The sequence below is a fragment of the Talpa occidentalis genome, unplaced genomic scaffold (assembly GCF_014898055.3).
Source record: "Talpa occidentalis isolate TD23 unplaced genomic scaffold, MPIMG_talOcc4v2.1 talOcc4.9, whole genome shotgun sequence".
Classification (NCBI taxonomy): domain Eukaryota; kingdom Metazoa; phylum Chordata; class Mammalia; order Eulipotyphla; family Talpidae; genus Talpa; species Talpa occidentalis.
In genome coordinates this window covers 16689586-16711700 of record NW_023605305.1, presented here as the reverse complement: position 1 = coordinate 16711700, position 22115 = coordinate 16689586, and the positions used below count along the sequence as shown (strand labels likewise).

General features: G+C 50.6%; 1 protein-coding gene across 1 annotated transcript in view; it reads right to left on the bottom strand.

Annotated features, from left to right (window-relative positions):
• EPB41 (erythrocyte membrane protein band 4.1) overlaps positions 1–16718 on the bottom strand; it is a 152728-nt gene extending 136010 nt beyond the window's left edge. The window contains exon 1 of the mRNA XM_054691576.1: positions 16663–16718. The gene's annotated coding sequence lies outside the window, so the exon portion shown is untranslated. The remainder of the gene's footprint in view (positions 1–16662) is intronic.
• Between the last annotated feature and the right edge of the window lie 5397 nt (positions 16719–22115).

Genomic DNA, 22115 nt, shown 5'->3' with positions numbered 1-22115 from the left:
AAATTTCCTGGGCAGAAACTAAGCTACTGCCCTGCCTGCTCCAAGCTCACATCTGGGTGGTGGTGGCTGTGCCATGCTTCAAGCCTTGCCATGGGGCCTCTAGGGGCCCACTGTATTCCGCCTGCCAGCTGAGCCCACCACTGTCTCTGTCACTGCATCCCACCCGTTCCTTCCTGGGGAATACAGGCCCCGCTAGCTGCCTGTCAACCCCTGGAGCGGTCAAGGGCACTAAGGAAAAAAAAAAAAGAAAAAGAAAAAAGAGCATGAAAGGGTCCTAATCCTTCCCTATCGCAAACTGAGCTCAAGCAGAAGCAAACACCAGCTGCACAGAAGAGGGTGAAATTAGATGGTGAAATTAAGTGGCGATCAGTGGGGAAGGCCAGGGCAGGTAGATGGGGCCTCTGATGACATAAGAGAGATGACACCAGAATAAAGCAGGGGGACGGAGGGAACAGTTGGAGTCTGAACCATTCCTGAATATGGGACATGGTTGGATTAGGGACTCAGCTGGCCTGAAGCCCCATTGACAGGGCTCACAGAAAACATATGTCTGTGGGGGGGGTCAGGGTAACGCAGGGTGGCAAGAGATGAAGGGGGCTTAAAAAACTGGGCCCCCGGCTAAGTGTTTTGAAAGTCATTATCGAAGAAAAACCAACTCTGGTACCAAAAATAAATGAGTCTAGCTTCCCATCCAGGCCATGGTCATAAAATTGCAGTCATTTTAGACCTTTTAAACACAAATGATAAACACACTATAACAGGATGGGGAAATTACTGTTTATTGAGTGGCATGCCTTACTCGGGGAGTACTTTTAATAGTAGTACTTGAATTGTTCATTGGAAATACAGATAAATCAGAAAAATATCAGGGAGAGTTCCCGTCTAGTACCTTCTTGTACCTTTTCTTACACATACACTTTTTTATCTATTAAATCCAGTCATATAAAAATGCTGATTTTATGGGTTAAAAATGGTCAAACATCAGCAATTGCATATGGTTCAGCCTAACACTTTTTTAAAAGTTAGATCAGATTGCTTTAGAAATTACTTTTTTGACTTAACAATGTATTGTGACATTCGCATTCCCTGTTATAAACAGTGCTCTCAAGTGGATATGCAATAATTTAGTTAAACCTAAATGCTGGACATTTAGGTTATTTTCCAGTTTTCTCTTGATACTTGATAAACATGTTTTTATCTAACCTGTACCCACAATTATTTTCTTAGGATGCATTGATTCCAGGATTTTTTTTTTAATTATAGCATACAAGGCTGGCTGCCTGTTCATATTTGAAATAAAGACAAAAGAAGTCAGCAAATGCAGTACACGCATGCAATACCTTGTCTTTCATATTTAAAATCACACAATATATTTTGACCTCTTCAATGTAATCCATTTTGCCTACAAAAATTCCATCAGAGGGCCTCCCTGGTGGCGTAGGAGTTAAATGGCCAGCCACTGCAGCTTGAGTTTGATCCCTGGCCAGGGAGCTAACCCACTGTCTAGCCCACTGCTCCCCTCCTCAGTGTATTTCAGTAGATCTGCCTATTCTGCTCCCCACTCTGTCTCTGGTGAATCCTCTCGTACCCCACCCTCACACACACTTCTGGCTATACCCCAGTTCCTGAATGCATAAATAAATCTTTTTTTAAAATTCATTAGAGTTTTCTTGCACAGTAAAAGCAAAAAAGTAAAAGTGATTAAAATACATGCATTGGAATTAGCAAGTTAGGTCCTTTCTGCTGTGGAGACACTCCAAGAAAGAAAGGAAGTTGAATCATAATAGCACTGGTGGTCTAGAGGCTAAGGCACATCTTTAGGCCTCTGGATTCACAAAATGTTAGACCTGGATTATCAAGCCCAAGCTGCTGACTTTTCAACAATTTGGGAAATGGGTCCAGAAACTGGAAAGGACCTGCCCACAGTCACACAGCACAGAGTACAGAGTCCGAATCTGAACACAAGTCTTCTAACACCTATTACAAGATTCTGCTCACTGTTTGGTTCTAAGCCCAACGACATTTTTTTTTTTAAAGATTTATTTATTTATGCACACAAGAGCTGGGGTACAGGCCAGAGGTGTTGGGGGGCGAGAGGATTCACCAGAGACAGAGTGAGGAACAGAACAGGCAGATTGACCAAAGTACACTGCTGAGGGGAGCAGCGGGCGAGTCAGGAGAGGTCTGCTGCACCATGTGGGCTGCTCCCTGGCTGGCCAGGGATCAAACTTGTGCTGCAGTGGCTGCAGACTGCTTCATAGTGTTATGCTTAACCCTTTGTGCCACCAGGGAGGCCCATCACAGCTACATTTCTTTTCCAAGGCTAGAGGCCAGTCTAAATTCTACAGTCATAAAACCTAGGAATGTCTAAGTTGTAAGGCACTTTACTGATAATTTATTATTTAAAATAATGACAACTGGGCCTCCCTGGTGGCGCAAGGGGTTAAGACACAATCTGTGAAGCTATCCACTGCAGCACGAGTTCAATCTCCAGCCAGGGAGCTTCCCACATGGCGAGCAGACCTCTCCTGACTCACCCGCTGCTCCCCTCACCAGTGTATTTCAGTCAATCTGCCTGTTCTGCTCCCCACTCTGTCTCTGGTGAATGTTCTCACCCCACACACCTCTGGCCTGTACCCCAGTTCTTGTATGCATAAATAAATCTTTTAAAAAATAAAATAAAATAATGACAACTACATTTATTAGGTATTTATCCACTGCCAGGCACTTGCTAAATCCTTTATATGTACTATTGCATTTAGCCTCCTTGCAAAGTATTATACCAGTTACAGTTGAAGTGTAACTACAGTGATTTACCCAACACTACTGCCCTTTGCTCCACACTGCTTTCATATCACTCCCAGGAAAAGCATATGAACTTGGAAATTATATGAATGGGTAACACCCACATCCATCCCAAGACCTCAGGAAAAGGCTGTCGGGACTGCTAATTGTAGCATTGGGACACTCAAGGAGAGACCCAAGGATCTGGGCCCCCCCTCCCCCCTCCAACCTCCCCACAGGCCAGATGGCCAGTTGAAGTGAGCCTAATGACCTGATCCAGCAAAGCCTCCAGCTCACTCAAGCTCAGCCCACTAATTCCTTCTCCCAGCACAGGGGACCCATTAGGCCTAGAGGGTTTCCCAAGAAACAGAGGCACAGGTTCAGTGACATCAGTGAGCTGACCCAACCCTCACATGAGGGCAGATGAGGAGTTTTAGGGAAGTGGGGGCGGGAAGGATCGGGATACTGGGGGCAACCAGAAATGGCCAGGTTTGACTTTTCCCCAAATCTCCCAAAGCTGCTGGAGCAGGACAGCTCCTAAGATGCCTGTCCAGCAGTAAATTGAATACAAATAAGTTTCAGTCTTAGCTCTGTCATAAATTCTGAGCAAGTCACTTATCCTCTTCTTAGTTCAGGCTGCCATAACAAAATGCCACAGACTTGGTGTCTTAAACAACAGAAATTTATTTCCTCAGAGAAGTCTCACTAGAAGTCTGGGGCCAGGTACAGGGACCGCTCAGGTGGGGGAAAGGACTCTTTCTGGCTTGCAGACAGCCACCTCCCACTGCGTCCTCGTCCTTGTGTGGCAGAGAGAGGGAGCTCTCTGGAATCTCTTCTTATGAGGACACTGATCCCATCATGAGGACCCCTCCCTCCTGATCTCATCTATCCCAAATCTCTCCCAAAGATCCCATCTCCAAATACCATCACATCAGGGGTGACAGCTTCACCATATTAATCTGGGGCCACCAGACACTCAGGCCGTAACACCCTCTCTGGCCTCCCATTTCCTCTACTCAGAGCAGCAAAAAGGATCAAATAATGTCAGGGGGTCTTCAAATTACAAAGACACAAAGGGGTCTTCAAATTACAAAGCCTACATCTGCACTATGCTTTTTATTTTTATTTATTTTTATTTTCATTTTTATTCTGCTATCAACCATGCAGGAAAAACAAAAACAAAAACTTTAACCCCAAAGCAAAAGCCTCCCTGGAAGCTAGGACATGCTGTCTCCCCTTTCTTCATCCTACCAACATTTTCATCATACAAACATTTGTAGCATCTCTTATGTGTAGGGGTTGGGATTACAGAATGACTAAGTCCAGCAGCACTAAGGATAACCATCATCGGGCCTTCCTGGTGGCACAAGGGGTTGAGCGCTGCACTATGAAGCAGTCCGCAGCCTCTGCGACATGGGTTCGATCCCCAGCCGAGGAGCAACCCATGTGATGAAGCAGACCTCTCCTGTCTCGCCCACTGCTCCCCTCAGCAGTGTTTCAGTCAGTCTGCCTGCTCTGTTCCCAAATGTCTCTGGTGAGTCCTCTTGCCCCCACACATCTCTGGCCTGTACCCCAGCTCTTGTGTGCATGGGTAAACAAATCTTTAAAAAAAAAAAAAGGATAACCATCATCATCACCATCATCCCAAATATACGATGGCAAGAAGATATAAAATGGAGGTGGGTTTTTGAGGCAGGCAGACCTGGCTTCAAATCAAAGCTCCACCAGCGAGATGCTATGTGAGTTCAAGCAAGCGACTTCTCTCCCCATGTACAAAGAGGGCATAACGTGTGCCAACCACTGTACCAAGGACTTTATGTGCAGCATGCCACCAGACCATCACAACAGCCTGAAAGCTTGAAGAAGTTAATGACTATAATTCCCATTTTATAGGTGACAGTCTCAGAGGAATAAAAAATCTTACTCAGGATGACCCAGCTAGTAAGGGTCAGAGTTAGGATTCAAATCACATCTGCTTGGCTTTACTGCTAGTACTCTTCCTCTAGCTTACAGACTGCCTGCATTTCCACGATGGTCATTCTAATAATGCCAGCGAAGCACTCTCTATGTGCCTAGTGCTTTACTTGCACTCTCTTATTTACTTCTCACATCAACCCAATGGAGTTGTTTTATAGCTTTGGGAAATAAAGTGAAAGAGGTGAGGCTATTTGCCCAATGTCACACAGCTAGGAAGGGATATAGTTTGGAAGTCTGACCTCCAGAACCCTAGTCCTTGGCCACTCTACTATCCTATCTCTTCCCCAGGGAGGTCAAGCAGGCATCTTCAACTCTGTTTGATGGATGAAAAGGCTGAGGTCTAACACAGGTTAACGATATGCCTACAGTGACCCAGCAACTCTGCAGAAAGTTGAAGCTGGGTTCCTGAGTCTCAGACCCAGGAGTGTGAGGAGCTGCCTCTATACCAGGCCAGAAAAGGAGAGCCAAGGGTATAGAGGAGAAACTGTAGGATGCTGCCTGGGAGGAGAGCAATTGAGCTCCTTACCCTGGTGCCCTCACTTTGGGCACCTCCATCTTGGTCTCCCTAAGCCAAGGACCCATAGCTGAGAAGAGGGAGTTACAGAGGAAGCTGTTGGAGGCCTGAGCCCCACTGGCTAGCACAGCTCTTTGCTGTAATTTCTGCTGAAAAACAAAAAGCTCCATCCTCTGGGCCTAAGTGCTAATTACCAGTAATGACATAATCACCATTGTGGGCCCAACAACCAAACAGCCCCAACGAGAAATTCTGCATAGCTTAGGTTCAGGAACAAAAGATTTGGGCACTCCAACTGAAACTGATGTCCGGATACAAAGTTTTAGAAACAAAAGGGCTTCACGGTTGACCCAGTCAAAGTATAATCTGGCAAGTGGAGAGGATGAAGGCCTTCCATACAAATATTTATTGGGAATCTACTATGTGTTCAGCACAGATCCAGAGAGAAGAGGCTTCATTAATTATTCATTCATTCACACCACAAATATTTACTGAGCACCTACTGTGTGTCCTACTATTCTCAGTACAAGGAATGTAACAATGAATAAGACAAAAATCACTGAGCTTACATTCCAGTGGGGGAGAGGGGCAAGGGAAGAATGACAAAAAACAAACAAATATGCAATAAAATACAACACACTGAAGAGTGATAAGTGCTGTGGAGGAAAATAAGCTGATAAGGATGAGGGGTATTGATGTTGCCATGGTAAAAAATGTTACAATTTTAAATAGGAGACAGGAAAGGGCTTACTGAAAAGGTGACATTTAAACCAAAAAATTCAGGAAGTAAGGAAACAAGTCAGAAAAGTACATAGGGTAAAGTGTTCCATGCCGACAGCTATCTTCTCACTGTGTGAGAAGCACGTGAAAAGGCCCTGGGGTAGAAGCACACTTCCTGTATTCAAGGACTTGTCTGAGATCATAAATCCAGTCATTAACGCTGGAAGAGGAAAAGAGCCACACATAGACTGTTCACCCAGCGTGCGCCTGAGCTGCCTTGACCCTTAGGGTGACTCAGGAGATCTCACCATTTTACAGATGAGGGTGTGAGATCTAAAGAAGAGAAGTAACTTCTCCCATACTATGCAGCTGGAATGGGTGGGCCTGTTTCACTTCTGCTTTCTGGCGCTTCCCTGTTCTCTCTGTCCTGTCTACTCAAATCCTAAGTGTTTGCTGGCTGAATGAGCCCTACACTCTTCTCCCTGCCTTCACAATGAACTGTTTTCTGACTGGTCTCGTCTGATTTCTTCTTCTAGTCTCTACTAATCATAGAAAAACAACAATGGTCATCCCAGTGTGCCAGCGATGGACTAAGGGGCTATACCTGAATTATCTACTTTAGCCCTCACATAATCTTATGAGAAGTGTTAACATTTTTTCCCACTTTTAAGTAACAAAACTCTTGTAAAACAACTCACTGGAGGTCTCAAAGCTGGTAAATGGTGAAGCTGGGTTTAAACTGAGGTTGGTTTAAACCCAAATCCCTTTCCAAATCTCTTCTTTTAATCCTATAATTTTAGCAGAAACCTTTGGCGACAGTCATCATCCCTTTCCTTTTATAAACCAGAAAACAGGCTGAGAGGGCAGGTGACTCGCCCAGGCTCTCACAGTGAAGGGGTGGGCACCAGCATAGCCCGCCAGGCCCCGGTCTGGTGTGTTCCTTCTACTCTACCACCTGGCCATGCAGCTTTTCTCTTCCGAGCCTCTGTAGAACTCTCCTGTCATCTTAGCTCCCTGAGGACAGTTCCAGGGACCTCACAGTCCACATCTGTCCTGGATAACGCTAGAACCTTCCTGCTCTGTGCTTTTCCAAAGTGCTTGTAGGCACTTGATCAGAGGAGGCCACAGAAGTGAAACTCTGTCCTCTTGTGGCTCCTGGAAGAAAGATCATGCGGGTTTGGTGCCAGGAGGGCAGAAATGGTCAGGGGCAGGGGCTAAAAGTAAGGCCAAGGGTGAGGCTAGAATGCTCCAGCCAAGCAGGAGGCAGGAGTGGGTAGTGGAGGGTAAAAGATGCTGACTTTATTGGATTTCATTTTTTCAATGAGATCAGATAGTCCAGGTGTCTAGCCTGGGAAGGGGTGGTGCAGAAGGAGGTTCTTAGGCAGCAGTTATAGCAGCCATAGCGGTAGCTACTTCCACTGTGGACAAGTATTTTGTCCTCATGGTTGCCAATCCTCACTGTAAAATTGGCCCCATTCTACAGCAGAGGAAACTGAGGCTCAGAGAAGCAAAGTGTCAGCCCAGGTCACCACATCACACCCACTTGCAGTGCAGCACAGAAAGGGTCCAGAGATCTGGGTTCCTGCTGTGTGTCCCCTTGCACTGTCAGCACCTGCTCTGATTTGAGGTCCCCAGATCAGTACCAGCCTGTGCTGTGAAGTCCAGGAAGCTCAGAGATCCTGTTCTGCCCAGACTCAGATACAAGAGCATTACCCTTTCCTCCCTATCACCCAGAAAAGGGGGCCTGATTATTGGCTTCTGGGGGAAAAAATAAAGATACAGAGTTTTAAAATATTTACTCTGTTTCACTGCTGCTGCTGGCTTTGGCCTCCAGCCAGGCAGAGGCCTGTTGGGTGGGGACTTGGGAGGAGCCTGGGCCTTAAAACTGAGTGTCTCTGGGCCTGAGGCCAAGGGTGGCAAGGGGCAGGAGGGGAGTGAGCTGGGCTGTGGACCAGGACCCCCCCTGGAGATTTGCACATGTTTCTTAATCTTTTCCTTCCTTTGTTGGCCAGAGAGGGCTACCAGGAGAGGCGGGGGAAGCAGTGGGTGGGACAGAGAAGACTAAGGAGTCCAAATAATGATGATTTAATTGGAGCTCCTTGTAGGCACCTTGCAAGGCCATTTGTGGGGATTATCATGTTGAAGCCCTTCCCTGTGAGGAAGGCTTGCTGTCCCCTTTTTACTGATGTGGAAACTGGGAGAGGACAAGTAAGTGATTGGAGACTCATACTGCTTGTAAGTGGGAGAGCTGGCAGGAAACCCAGCCTCCTGAATCCTGAGAGAGGCACCCACTGGGTTTGACCAGGTTGGGGGTAAGGTGGAAAGGGCCCTGGCAGTCTCAGTGAGGAAAACAGATAGCTATGGAGAGTGCATGAAGGAGAGGATAGCAATTAACCAGCCCCAAAGTCCTGCAGGATCTGGGCCCCGCTTCTCTCTCTAGCCTCATCTCCCATTACCGCCTACGGACACACTCCAGACTGCAGCCCTTAACACACACGGGCCACATTATGTAGGTTCAGGTCTTCACACGTGCTGTTCCCTGTGATAGAAAGTTGTTCCTTTCACTGCCCACATAAACAGCTCTTGTGCATGTGTCAGATTCCAGCTCAGCCATCTCTTCCCCCATGTGATGTCTTGAGCTAGCCAGCCCTTGGGCTGTGCTTCCAAGGGGCAGGAAGCCCATCTGACTCATCTTTATGCCCCCAGAAGCTAGTACCCAGCCAGTGCTCAATAAACATTTGTTGTCTGTGATTATATTTTATCATGGAATCTTTCAAGCAAGAAAAACAAGTTTTCTTATCTTCAGTTCTCAAGGAGAAGAAAAAGAGGGCAAGGGAGGGAGTGACAGAGATCAGAGACTTTCTGTGACACTGGTAGACATTGAACCCAGGGCTTTTTGGTACCACACAATCCTTGCCTGGCCCCCACCTCAAAGAGGAACCCCAAAGTGGTGGTAGAGGGGGCGAAATCTAGTGGCCAGAGGTCTTGCCTCAGAGTCCAGCTCAAACATAGCTGCGGCCTGGGGGAGCTGAGGTGGAAGGTGGCAAGGGGCAGACAAGTGGTTTTTATTCTACAACCCAGCTGTGGTTCCTCCACCCTGATATGTCCCTCAACCAGAGACCTGGGCCACTCTCATCACCCCAAGATCTCACTCTGACCTCCTCTGCATGCCCACAGAAGTCCATAACCACACCCACCTGGCTCTGCCTCCTAAACAAACAGCCCCTCCACCTACTGCTCCCCGTCTAACAGCTCAGTCCCAGGCCCCATATCTGATCATCTCTGCCCTGGAGTGTTATCCCGACCTTTCCCCTCCCATTCATCTCCACACCAAGGGACCCTCCCAAAATACAAGTCAGACCATGTTGCATCCCTGTTTTATATCCACTAACTCCCCACTGCCTCTGGGTCAAGTCCCCCAACTCTCCTGAGCTGTCTCTGAAGCCACATTCCCTCAATGCAGTCATAGCTCTGGACCCGCACACGCACTTCCCTCCACGAGGAATGCCCTTTTCTTCTGGTATCTGCCTGATAAGTTCTTCATGCAGCACATGTCAACACATCAATCAGGTGGATTTGGTGGCTTCTGTGCTCTCCCCAACTAGACTCTGCACTTGAGGGGCTGGGGAGGGCCCACAGAGACCACACAGTTCATCTCTATGTCCTTGCCCCAGGGCCTGTCACCAGCAGGCCTGGAGTGCAAGCAGACTAAGGAAAGGAGATATATTCTTATTTTCCAGAGGTCTTCTACCCTTCTCCCTAGAGGTGCCTTTCAAAACCTGTCAGACTTGGGGGCCTCCCTGTGGCTCAGGAGTTAAAGACAGCTCTATCAAGCAGCCACTGCAGCTCTATCTGCAGCCACTGCGGCAGGAGTTCAATCCACAGCCAGCCAGCAAGCTAACCCAATGTCACAGCAGACCTCTCCTGTCTCACCCACTGCTCCCCTCAGCAGTATATTTCAGTAGATCCACCTGTTCTGTTCCCCACTGTCTCTGGTGAATCCTCTCACATACACACAACCCCCCCACCCCGTCCCTGCACCTCTGGCTTACACCCCAGTTCTTGTATGTATAAATAAATAAATCTTTTAAAAAAAAAACCTGTCAGACTAGGTAGCTAACCACCTGTCCCCTCCCAGACCTGGGCTCCACTGTCCCAAGAGGGATATCTTTGTAATCCCAAGATAATACTCATAATTATACCATAATAATAAAAATAATAATTACTATCATTGAGTCCTCATCATGTGCCTCATATGCATTATTTAATCCTTGTCAGAACTCTAGGAGGTAGGCAGGTGCTTTTATCATCCTTTAACAGATAAGAAAACTAAGGCTCTGAGAGGTTAAATATCTTGCCCAAGGTCATACAATTAGTAAACAATAGATACAGGATTCAAAGCCAAGTCTGTCTGGCTCTCACCTACTATGTTGTCTGCCTTCTGTTTTCTATCATGCCTTCTCTTTGAAACTCCAGGCCTGGAAGGAATGGAGTATGTGTATACGTACGAATGTGCGTGCGTGCCTGCGTATGTTTATTCATTCAGAAAAAATGTCCAGAGTCTCCCACCAGGTCTTTGCCAGACCTTGGACAGAGAAGACTCAGACAGTCTCTGCCTTCTTAGGGTAGATAACAGAGTCCCACTTGGGCCTTGGAGTGAGCAGACCTGAGTCTGTGCCCCAACCCCACCCCCAAAATAACTAGGTGACTCTCTTAGTAACTCACTTGATTACATCAAGTTCCTTCATCCATAAATTGGGGGTCATAATATTCACCTTTGAGGATCACTGGAAGGACTAGATGAGATAACTGGAAGGTCTAAAATAGCACATAACCACCAGCCCAACATATTAAAAACATCCAATAAGTGACAACAATACATATGCTGACTAGAGAGTCTCAGGCCAAGATGGGATATAAGTCTTCAAGGCCCTCCCTGGAGCATCCTCAGCCTAACCCACCCCGTTGCACCTTAAATAATTAAAGGGCAGTGTCCTTTATTACTCCTACTTTAATCCTATTTCACAGGTGGAGTAACCAAGGCCCAGAGAAGGTAAGCTACTGAACCATCAAACAGCAAAAGTATGGCCTGGCCATGCTGGATCTCCGCTTAGCCACTTTCACGCTTGGTAGAGCCAGCCCCTGTCCCAGAGTCCTGGCCACCCTGCTGGGAAGTCTGGACTCTGGGATTCTTGTCCCAACTGGGTGGGAATTTAAAAGTCAGAGAAAGGCACCAAAAAGAGGTACACTTTACTTAACCCCTTCCCAGAGTGAGCCCTGTCCTGCGTGGAAACCAACAATTACCAAAAACATGCTTGGCACTTCTTGATGGCTCCTTCCCATACCCATTGGGAAGGTGTAATGATACCCACATCCAAGACTCAGAGAAATTAATTACTTACCCAAGGTCACACAGCTAGGGAAGTGACAGTACACAAGACAATGTTCCTCCTCACCCCTCGCATCTTCAGCCTCCCCTGCAGAAACTTACCAGCTCTGCCACTCCCTTCCAGGCCTAAGCAGAGGCCCTGGGTCCAGTGACCTAGTCCCCTCTGCTCATTAATGCCCGCTCAGTATTTGGCCCCACACTTAGTTCAGAGGACCCAGAACTCACTTTTAACAGAGCCCTGCCCCCCCCAAGAAACTCACAAGTGAGCAAAGAGGGGCCTCATGTTCACGGAGCTCCTACAATACTGGGCATTTTGTATCTATCAGCCATTTAATCCAATACAAAGCCTATCAGCGGGTGCACAGTGATGCTGAATGAGTTCATACCACTTGGTGCCACTGTACCCTAGGTGCTGGGGATATAGCAGTGAGCAGATGAACAAAATTCCCTGCCTGCATGAGGCTTATGTGAATAAAAGAACAAACAAGTTTGTGTCAGAAAGCTGTTAATATTTCCATTTTACCAATGTGAAACTGACATGCAAAGAGCCCCCCACACCCCGACTACAAGTGGCAGAATAAGGATTTTATTCCACACAACGGTGGCCTCCAAGTGCTTTGCATGGCAGGACCCCAAATCAGTACCCAGTGTGTTGCATGTCTGCAGAGACGTCAGCTGATGGTAGTAGTATCCTACTTTCACCAGCGCCCTCCCTCCGTTCTTCCGCCCCAGCCCTGTCCGCCCCTTTCCAGTGGCCTGAGAGCCACAGGACATGCATTAGAAGGGAGCCTCGCCCTACCCACCCCCACGTGGTAGCCATTTAGCCAAACCAATGTACTCACCAGAGGATGCATTGGGGTCATGTAGCCCATCAGGGAAAAGCCAAGTCATCGTCGCAGTGGAAGCACATGGAAGCAAAGGATAGCAGTGAGACACAGGCATAGCCATGAACAACTCAGGATCCTCTCTTCCCCTGGGCCTGGGCCAGAGGAAAACCCTGTCCTGCCTCTGCTTCTGGGGAGCTTGGGACAAATACCCTTTTAGTCAGCAATCTGATAATCCACCTTGCCCAGCAGGCCTCCCAGGGCCCAGCCCCCTGGAGGCAGTGGGCTCTGTGGAGAAAAATTAACTGAGTACTCCTGTGTGCCAAGTGTCAGGGATATGAAGAAGACGGAACTGGTGCCTGCCCTCATTCTACCTACAGTGCTGTAGAGAGGCAGTCATATAAACAATAACTGAGTCACAACTGTGATAAGGGCTTCCAGAAAGAGACTTAACAACTTGGGGTCACACCCTGGCTCTACTGCTTACTAGCTTTGTGACATTAGGCCCATTTCTTAACTTCTCTGTTATTCATCTATAAAATGATGTCTGTTATTCATCTATAAAATGGGGACATTATTAATACCCACCACCAGGGGGGGATGATTAAATGAGTTAAATATATGTAAAAGGCTTTGAATGATGCTTGACACAGTCCATGATCATTAGCTACCACTATTACAGGAAGCTGTCGCCATGGGTTCCAGCGGAACTTCATGTGGGTGAGGCCACCAGCTACTGAAAGGCAGAGATTAAAGGAGACAATGAAATGTGAAGTCCTGAATCCAGTGCCAGGCCATGGCAACTACTCAATAAACGGGGGTGGCATCCTGAGCTGCTCTGCAGCATGTACCCAGGGTAAAGCATTTGAACAGAAGGGCTGTCAGGAAAGCCCTCTCCCCACAAACACACCTAGAACTGCACTTTGCACTGGAAAGCCATGCTCACCTGATTCTCCAAATGTCCTGTCTCCTCTGACTTTACAATAACCCAGGAAGTGGACAAAGATGGAGTTCTTACTGTTCTCACTTTACAGATGAGGACAGTGAGGTGGAGGAGGGACTCCTCTCTGTTCACGTGGACGTTACTTCACCTCTCCAAGCCTCCTTAGATAGACAAGCCTGGATTCTGACTCGCTTCTGTCTGGATTCTGTTCTCCAGGTCTTCCCCGGCTTTTCTTCCCCTCAGTCGCCACAGCACTAGCTATATAGCCCATATTAAGCCTCTGAAGCTCTCCAGACTCAGTCCCTTCATCAAAATAGTTGTTGGATGGCCAACCCAAGGCCAATGCTGTTCCTGACCCAAATGTATCTTCCCCAGGCTCAGCCACTGCTACCCTGATCCCTCCTCTAATCCTTTACGCTATTGCTGACCTCTGCAGGCATGCTCAATGACTAAAACCCACGTTTTACAGGTGGAAAAACTGAGACCCAAAGTTGGCCAAAACCCAAGATTGCCTTGGGTGTGGCTAACCCACAAAATACTCCTTTTGTTTCTTTTCCCCAAAACTGGACCCAGTGGGCACCCACACAGCCTGTTCCTAGTTCCTCAACTTGAATATCTCAAAGCTCTGAGCTCACCCAGCACAGGTCAGGCAGGTTCCATAAGGAATGGACAGACACTGTGGGTGCTTCTGTACCTGCAGGACGGAGGCTCCCCCTTTAGTCTGCCCTTTGAGTCAGACAGATCTAGGTTTTAATCTCAGCCAAGCCTCTTCCTGGATGACTTTGGTCAAATCAGCTAACCTCCCAGAACTTCTATGAAATAGGGATAATGCCTATTGCCTCCTGGGGTTGCAAGGATTACATTACATATTAACACTACATATTAAAGGCTTAGCACAGAGTCCCCACCTGTGCACATTAAGTGCTCAAGAAGCCACAGCTCTCATTAGAGAATACAGGTCAAGAACAGGACTTGGGGGACCATCATACTTGACCTTGCCCTTGACCCATCCTCTTGGGAGAAGGGTGAGGGTGGGCTAAGTTCCAAACCAGATCCTGAGGCTATAATAATGGGTGCTGGAAGATCCTTAGAGACTCCAGTTTTATCTCTCCTTCTCAATTCAGAGAAAGAAAAACTGGGATCCAGAAAGAAAGTGACTAGCCCACAGATAATAAGAGTCCTGCCCCTTTTAAATAAATCAGAATCTGAGTGCCTCCCCGTGTGTGTGTGTGTGTGTGTGTGTGTGTGTGTGTGTGTGTGTGTGTGTGTGTAGTGGGGGTTGGGAGGGCAGCTATCGTAAAGATCTACTCTGCACACCCCCAACAAATCTCAGGCCACTATCACCTCGATGGTAAGCTCTTTGCCAGCAATGTGGCTGGCAAACCTGTATACGGCACACAGTAGGTGTTCAAGAAAGGCTTAGGGAATATCAGCATGAAGTTCCTCTCAGGCTCCACAGCTCTGCTCTAGGCTCCCCACTCCAGGGGGTCTCTCCTTGCATCTCCCTTCTTCACTCCTACCCTAACCTCTGTCTCACCCTGCAACCCAGGGCCATTCAGCTGAGCCCAAGCTCAGCCAGCAGAGCTCTCCGCCACCAGAGGCTATACAGCGTCAGCATCTTCCCAGCCAGCCTGGGATATTCCTGCCCGGCACAGTCAGCCAGGAGACTGGCCAGGGTCCACTCTGCAGAGGGGGTGCCTGCCCTGCACTGCCCGGAGCCCCACCCTCAATGGCGAGGGGTGGGGGTGGGTGGGGCAGCCTGGGAACCCTGAGAGCTTCTGTTGGCACATGGGGCCAACAAAGGAAGGCCAGCTGGGTTTCGGCAATGCAGGGATGAGCCCATCAGGAGACAGTTGGGTGTGGGTCCTCCTCACCTCACCGAGTGTTGCCCATTCACCCAAGCACTCCACCTGCTTCCTCACTGCAGGGATCTGGCAGGCCCTGCCTGACTCTCCTGTATATACAGAGAAAACCTCTGGGCTTCCCCATTCCATTCCCTTCTTAAAACACCCCAGTGGCCTGCTCCCAGCCCAGCCACCATTCTGATCACTGTGCACTCATCACCTTATTTGATTCTGCTAATACCTGTAAGGGCTAGATAATTGACTAAGGCAGAACCTGGAGCTCAGAGAGGTGAAGTGATGCATGCAAGGTCACACAGCAAGGAAGTAACAGGGCCAGGATTCAAATCTAGCTCTGCTGCGTGGGAAGTCTACGGGGCACTGGATGCCAGCTTCCCTCCTACCCTCCCTCTCTACTAGCTCTGCTCCCCTCTTCCCAAGCTTCCATCTCCCTCTGCAGAGTCTGTCCTCCCCCATTCCTAGTCAGAATTAATCATTCTCACCTGAAGTCTGTGGTAATACTTTGTTTACACGCACCGCACAGCAACAGGGTACAGGGGTTATTTGTGAGGTGTCTATCTCCCCTCTCCCCTTTGGCATTTGAGGATCTGACACCAGGCAGTTCTCACAGGCCCTCACGGATGCCCTAAGGACCAGCCCCAGCCAGGCTCTCCCCAAGTCTCCTTCTTCTGGAGAAAAAGCTCCAGAAGCAGAGAAGGGGCCAGCTTGGACCCTAGTCCAGGGGGTCACATTCAGCCACTCCCTCCCAGGGAAGCCGAGGGCCCAGAAACCACCTCCCCAACCCTACGAGGATAGTCCCCCCTCCCCCACCCCCGCAGGGCAAGCTTGAGCAAAGGGCTGTCTGGACAAGTCCCACCTCCACTGCCGGAGGGAAGTCCTGTCCTCCCCTATAAAGCAGTGGGGTCTGCCAGAAAGTGTAGGTGAGGGTCAGTAAACTCTCGGGGAGAGTCGGGGCAGCGAGGGAGCGCCCGGGGCGCACAGCGGAGGGTGAGAGACGCTGGGAACCGACAGATGAGGACGGGCAGGAACCCGAGCCGGCACCAGAGGGGAGTCCCTAGACCAGCCCTGGAAGGGAACGTGTGGGGACGGGGCGGCGACCAGCGGGTCACCCTGGCGAGCAGAGCGGGCGCCCAGCTCGCGGGTCCCCCAGTCCGGAAACTCAAAGTCAGTTACGTAAGGGCCCGAGCGGGGCGCGGGGCTCCAGGCCCGGGCGCCCCCGCCCGCCGCGCCCCCGCCCCCGCCCGCCCGCTGGAGCGCCCCGCGCTGCGGCGCCCGCGGCCCGAGCCGGACAGGGCGGGGCGGAGGCCTCGGCCGCACCCCTCCGCGGGGAGCCCGACCCCCGCCCGAGACAGGCCCGGGGCCGGCGGGGACCGGCCGCCGCAAGCTGCCAGCTCGGGGCGCGAGCCCCGGGGCCGTCTCCCTGACGCCGGCGCCCCTCCCGTACCCCAAACTTTGAGACGCCCAGGTTCCCCGGGACCCCCAGTCAGGACCGTGGAGCTCGAGACCCCTCGATGCCCCTCCCTGGACCCCTAGAGCCCGGTCTCGCCCCTCCCAGGACGGCCCCGGCCCTGGGGAGTGAGTCCATCTGTCTGTCCCTCGCCCCGCTCTTCCCGGGGACCCGAGGTCGCCCCCCAGGCGGCAAGGCTCACCTGAACTGGACGGGGCGGGGACCCGGGCGGGCCGCGGGCTTCCCCTCCGCCGCTCGCGCCCTTTAAGAGGCTCCTGCCACTTTGCCCCGCCGGGGCCTCCACCTGCACTGACAGGGCAACTCGGCTCGAGGCCCCGCCCCCGCCCCGGGAGGCCTTCTGATTGGTGCGGGCGACTGCCAATCGACGGGGCGGCGCGGCGGGCCGGGCGGAGGCGTGCGGGAAGGGGCGGGGGCTGCAGGTGCGGCCTGACGGGGCGCCTCGCTCAGGGGTGCCTGGTGTTGACCCGAGGGGTCCGGCGAGCGCTGGGCAGGGAACTCCTAGATTGGCTGGTGTGGTCTCTGACGTCATATGGCAAAAGTATGATGCAATTTGCCACGTGGTACTTACTGCCCCTAAGAGCAGGAAACGAGGTGAAAAGGAAATTAGTGAGGGGGGGGGGCAAACGACAAGACGTGACCCTGGCGAGACTCACCTGGACACTTGCTCCCCACTTCCTCCTGTGTGACCTTGAACAAGTCACTTCTCTGAATCTGAGTTTCTTCCACTATAAACCTAATGTTTTCCTAAGAGTTAGCGATTTACCAAGCACCAGGCTGGCACACATTAGGTGCCACTCAGTAAATGTGGTTTCTGGGTCCCCTCATCTCCATCACGACTCTTCCCAGTGACTCCCCCCTTCTGATAACCCAACCCTTCAGCACGAGGCGAGCTTCCAGGGACATTGATCCAGTGATGTCATTTCAGACTTGTGCTCCCATACCTCCAAGGACAGAAAGTTCACCACCTCCGAGGCTCTTTCCTTTTAAAAACAGTCCTAAGATTTCAAAAGTTCTTCCTAATATTATCGGGACCTTCTCAGTCCCTACCCCTGTGAACCCCACCAAACCTGACAAGCTCACCCAGGCTCCCCAGCATATCGAGACACCTTTCACTTGGCCACTTACTCTCCTGCCCACCTGGTGTCCTGCCCAGGGGCTAAGAGCTTGGGGTTCCCTGGTAGTTGAGTCTGGGCCCTGACTTTTTTTTTTAACCAGCTTTGTATCTTCAGGCAAATCACTTTCCCTCTGGGTAAAACAGGATAATAATCGTCCCAGGTTTATAGAGAGTTGTTGTGAAAATTAAATGAGAGTATATGAAAGTAACTGTGCAAATACCAGTAATAGATCTAGAATGATTTCTTAATTGCTCCCACATGTATTCATGCACCCAGGAGAGAGCAGGCTGTGAACACCTTGATTTCGCCTCTGCAAACGTGGGTTTTCTCTCTTCCCTACTCCCGATTCCTGACTCTCCTCCTCCATCGCAAAGGGCGGGGCGAGGAGAATCCCGGAGGCGCCGGGACCGGCGAGTGGAACCAGCGCCCCAGGACCCGCCCCTCCCCGATAGGGGCGGGCACGTGGCTGCAGCTCGCTCGGCTGAGCAGCCTGTGCGTGACTCAGCAGCGCCTGCGCCTGCCCAGGCCTGATAAGTGTGTGTCTGCGACGGTGTGCATGTTAGGGATGGCCAAGGAGGGCTCTGGGTTTCTGAGTTTGTGCATGGGGAGTACTGCTGGGAGTGTTTGTGATCTGGAGCTTGTGTGTCTCTCATCCGTGTATTTGCGTCAACGGGGAAGGAGTGGCCGGGTGCCTGTGTTGGTGCGTTTGCCTGGAAGATGTGACTCTGTCTCTGTGTCATGTAAACAGGTTGGCCCTGTGATCAGGCTAAAGGGGACTGCCCTGCTCCAGGGGCTCTCTACCCAGGCAACCTGGTTCTTCTTGAGTATATGCTGCTTCTTAAGGTGACTCGTGCACTTGTGTGGGTGACCGAGAATGTGGCCATGTGGGTATTTGATGGTTAGGTGAGTGGGGTGCTGTCACTGCCTGAACTTCAGGCCCACTGCCTCTGCCTATGAAGTCCTACCTCTCCAGACTACGGGGAGCATTTTACTACCTGAAATGCTCCCTGGGAGGGACTCATAGGAGGCTACTCACATTTAGTGGTCATTACATTGCTTTCTCTCATCTGATCTCATTGAATCCTAAGGGCCAAAATGTTCTGAAGAGTGTCTGAGACTCAGAGACCTGGAGTGACAGCGCAAGGTCACATGGCTCCTAAGTAACCAAAGGTGTGAGGGGACAAATCTCCCTATTCTGAGCATCCAGTTTGCCTAGAGCCTGTGGGGAAATGATAAGGGGGGAGGGGGGCAGAGGAGTGACCCTGTTTGTGTCCTCCCCCTCCATGTCTGAGCTGCCTGGGCCTCCAGCCAGCTCCTTATCCTAGCAGAGCCTGGGCACTGACACAAGCTTCATTGGGTGATTGGGTCTTGAGCTGAGTGATAAAGGGGGGGGCAGGGGAGAGAGAGGAGGGGGACATGTGGGGGTGGAGGGGTGGGAGGCAGGACCATATGGAAGCATCCATTCCTTCAATAAAACCGTACTGAGCACATTCAAAACTGATCAATATTCTGCTCAATCTAAGAGGGACGAGCCTAAAAGGGAGGGTGTGCTGCAATCTGCTGCTAATTTGAATCCTCTATCATTTATGGGGTGTGTGACCTGGTCAGTCACATTTCTCTCCTGGCCTGTCTCCTTGTCAGTCAAATGAGGTGACGGCGCTCACCCTGCCTGCCTTCCTGACTCCAGGACATTAAAAGAGAAAGTCAATTGCAGACTGTGATCTGGTTTCCACATGATTGTTGTGATTTATGGCCTCCTTGGAGGAAGACTCTGAAGCAATTGTATACCCAGAACCCAGAGAGGGGAAAGGATCCCATTGGAGGGATTGGGAAGGCTGCCAGGAGGAAGTGAACTTCCAGTTATTCTTTATTTTTTAGATTTATTTTATTTATTTATGCATACAAGAACTGGGGTGCAGGCCAGAGGTGCAGGAGGTGAGAGGATTCACCAGAGACAGAGTGGGGAGCAGAACAGGCAGATCTACTGAAATCCACTGCTGATGGGAGCAGTGGCAGAGAAAGGAGAGGTCTGCTGCACCATGTGGGTCAGCTCCCTGGCCGGGATTGAACACAGGTCACAGTGGCTGGCAATAGCTTGATAGCACTGAGACTTAACGCCTGTGGCCACGAGGGAGGCCCCAGTTATTCTTTTTTTTTGGAAGATTTATTTATTTATTTATTTATACAAGCACTGGGTACAGTCAGAAGCGCAGCGCGGGAGGGTGAGAGAATTCACCAGAGCCAGAGCGGGGAGCAGAGCACGCAGAAGGACTGAAGTACACTGCTGAGGGGAGCAGCGGGTGGCAGGAGAGGTCTGCGAGCCATGTGGGACCCTCCCCGGCAGCGGCCAGGGATTGAACCAGTGCTGCAGAGGCTGCAGGCAGTTTCGCAGCCCACCGCTCAACCGCTGCACCACCAGGGGAGGCCCCCCAGTTATTCTTTTAAGGATGAATGCCTGATATGGAAATGGAAGAGGGCATCCCAGGTGGAGGAACGGTCTGCACAAAACTGGATGTAGAATAGTAAAGGTGTGTTCTGGGAACACCAGAAAATGCTCTGATCTGTTTGGAACAGAGTGAATCATGAGGCCAAATTATGAAAGGCCTCAAATGCCAGGTTAAGATGGACAGAAGGGAGGAATGCAGATTGTTGGAGATAACTGGGGAGTCTTTGAGATAGAGTCAACCAAGGTGGGCTAAGAGGAGAGGAAGAATTGGCAGTGATTCAGGGACCCCACCCCACAGTCTCCTGCCCGGAGGATCTATTCGAAGCCTGGGGCAGATCCCCAAGATGACATTCAGGTGGGCAGGTGGCTGCAGAGCCTCCACCAAGGGAGATATGGGGGTTGGCAGGGATGGAGAAAAAGTAGTCAGATGCCCCAGACTAGGCATGGGCACAGAGGTTGCCCACTTTGATGGACTCAAAAGGAATTCCTCTGGGTTTGATACAGAGTAGGGAGGGGCCAATCAGGCCAAGAGAACCCCTTCCTAGGGAAGGTGCCACCCCAAAGCCTGTTGAGAGAGCGTGGTTGCCTTTGGTTGTGGGCTTAGGGTAAGAGCAGGAAGGGAGGTGATTATCACCCCCCAGCACTTCACTAACCTGTTCCCACATAGTCCTCCACTTTACAGATGAGTAAAATGAAGCTGAGAGAGGTGAAGGGATCGTGCAATCACAGTCATTAAACAGCAAGACCAGAATTCCAGGGAGCACTCTTATTTCAAGAGCTGATGGGGAAGGCTGTGATTCTGGCCATGAGGGTATTGCCAGGGCACCCTGAAGAGCTGGTTCTCAGAGGAGAGACGGTGTCTGCTGCCACCTAGTGGTCAAAAAGCCACCAGGCCAGGTGCCCAGCTGAGCTGTCCAGGCTGCCCAGGGAGCTGTGCAAGTGTGCCTGCTTTGGGGGTGCCTTGTGAACTCCAAGGCATGAGGTTGTGGTAAAAGGGTGACTAAGAGTGTATTTATGTGCTGGACCCTATTTGTACGGAGCTGAACGTGTCCTCACAACAGCCCCATGAAAAAAGTTCACTTTTTCATGAAGAAACTGTCATTTGGCTGTCACCCAGGTGTGGTCAGTCCAGAGGGACACACCCTTGAAGCCAGGCCTGGGGTTGAGGGGTGGGAGACAGAGAGAGAACTCTGACCCAGGCTCCCCTAACTCAGTCTAGTCAGGTACACACAAACTGTTTTAAAACTTTTAGGGCAAAGACTAACTCGGAGATCAGCTAGTCCAGGTGATTGTCAAACTCATGTGGCCACAGACCGTGGGAAATGGAGGGAAGCAGGGATGTCCTGAGTGAGGCAGTCGGGGTGTGGTAGGGGGACCAGGGCCTGGGGAGTCCATTTGCTTGGCGTCCCCCTGCCTTTCTAAGGAACCAACAAGCCTGCTGCTTTCACAGAAGCCCAGCAAGTGTAAAAGACTATGGTGAAGATAAGAGCTGTGGGGAAGGCCTGGGCTGGATTCAAACTGAGGTTTGCTCTACTCCAGGGTTGAGGCTGTCTTTGCTACGTAATGCTGGACAGCTGGGGCTGAACCATTCCTTCCCACCCCCTGTCTTCTCTCCTCCTGCTGTCCTCTGGACTGTCCGTCCATTCAGCATAGACAGGGTGGTGACGAGCTCAGAGGTCCCAGTGGCCATGACAGGAACAGCAGAGGGGCCCTTTGGAGCCCCACACTGAAATGAGGGCAGAGATTGGACTTTTGTTCACTGCTCAGCCTCAGCCTAAGCACAGAGCCTGCTGCACTGTAAACAATAAATATTAACTGAGTGGATGAATCTGAGGCAGCAGCTCAGGTCGTCATCCCTTCAGAGATACCACTTCTGGGTGTTTCTCCCGCGGCCCTGGTTGGGGGGTGGGGGTGGGGGTCTGGGCTGGGCTTCCTACAGGTCTTGTAAGGATTTTCAGCTCTGCTGCACCTTCCTTCTCTTTCTCTTCAAAGCACCATCCTGACAATACAGGAAGCTGTCCCTGTCCCTCTGAGCCCGCTGCTCCTCATTTGTTAAAAGGACTCACCTTAAAG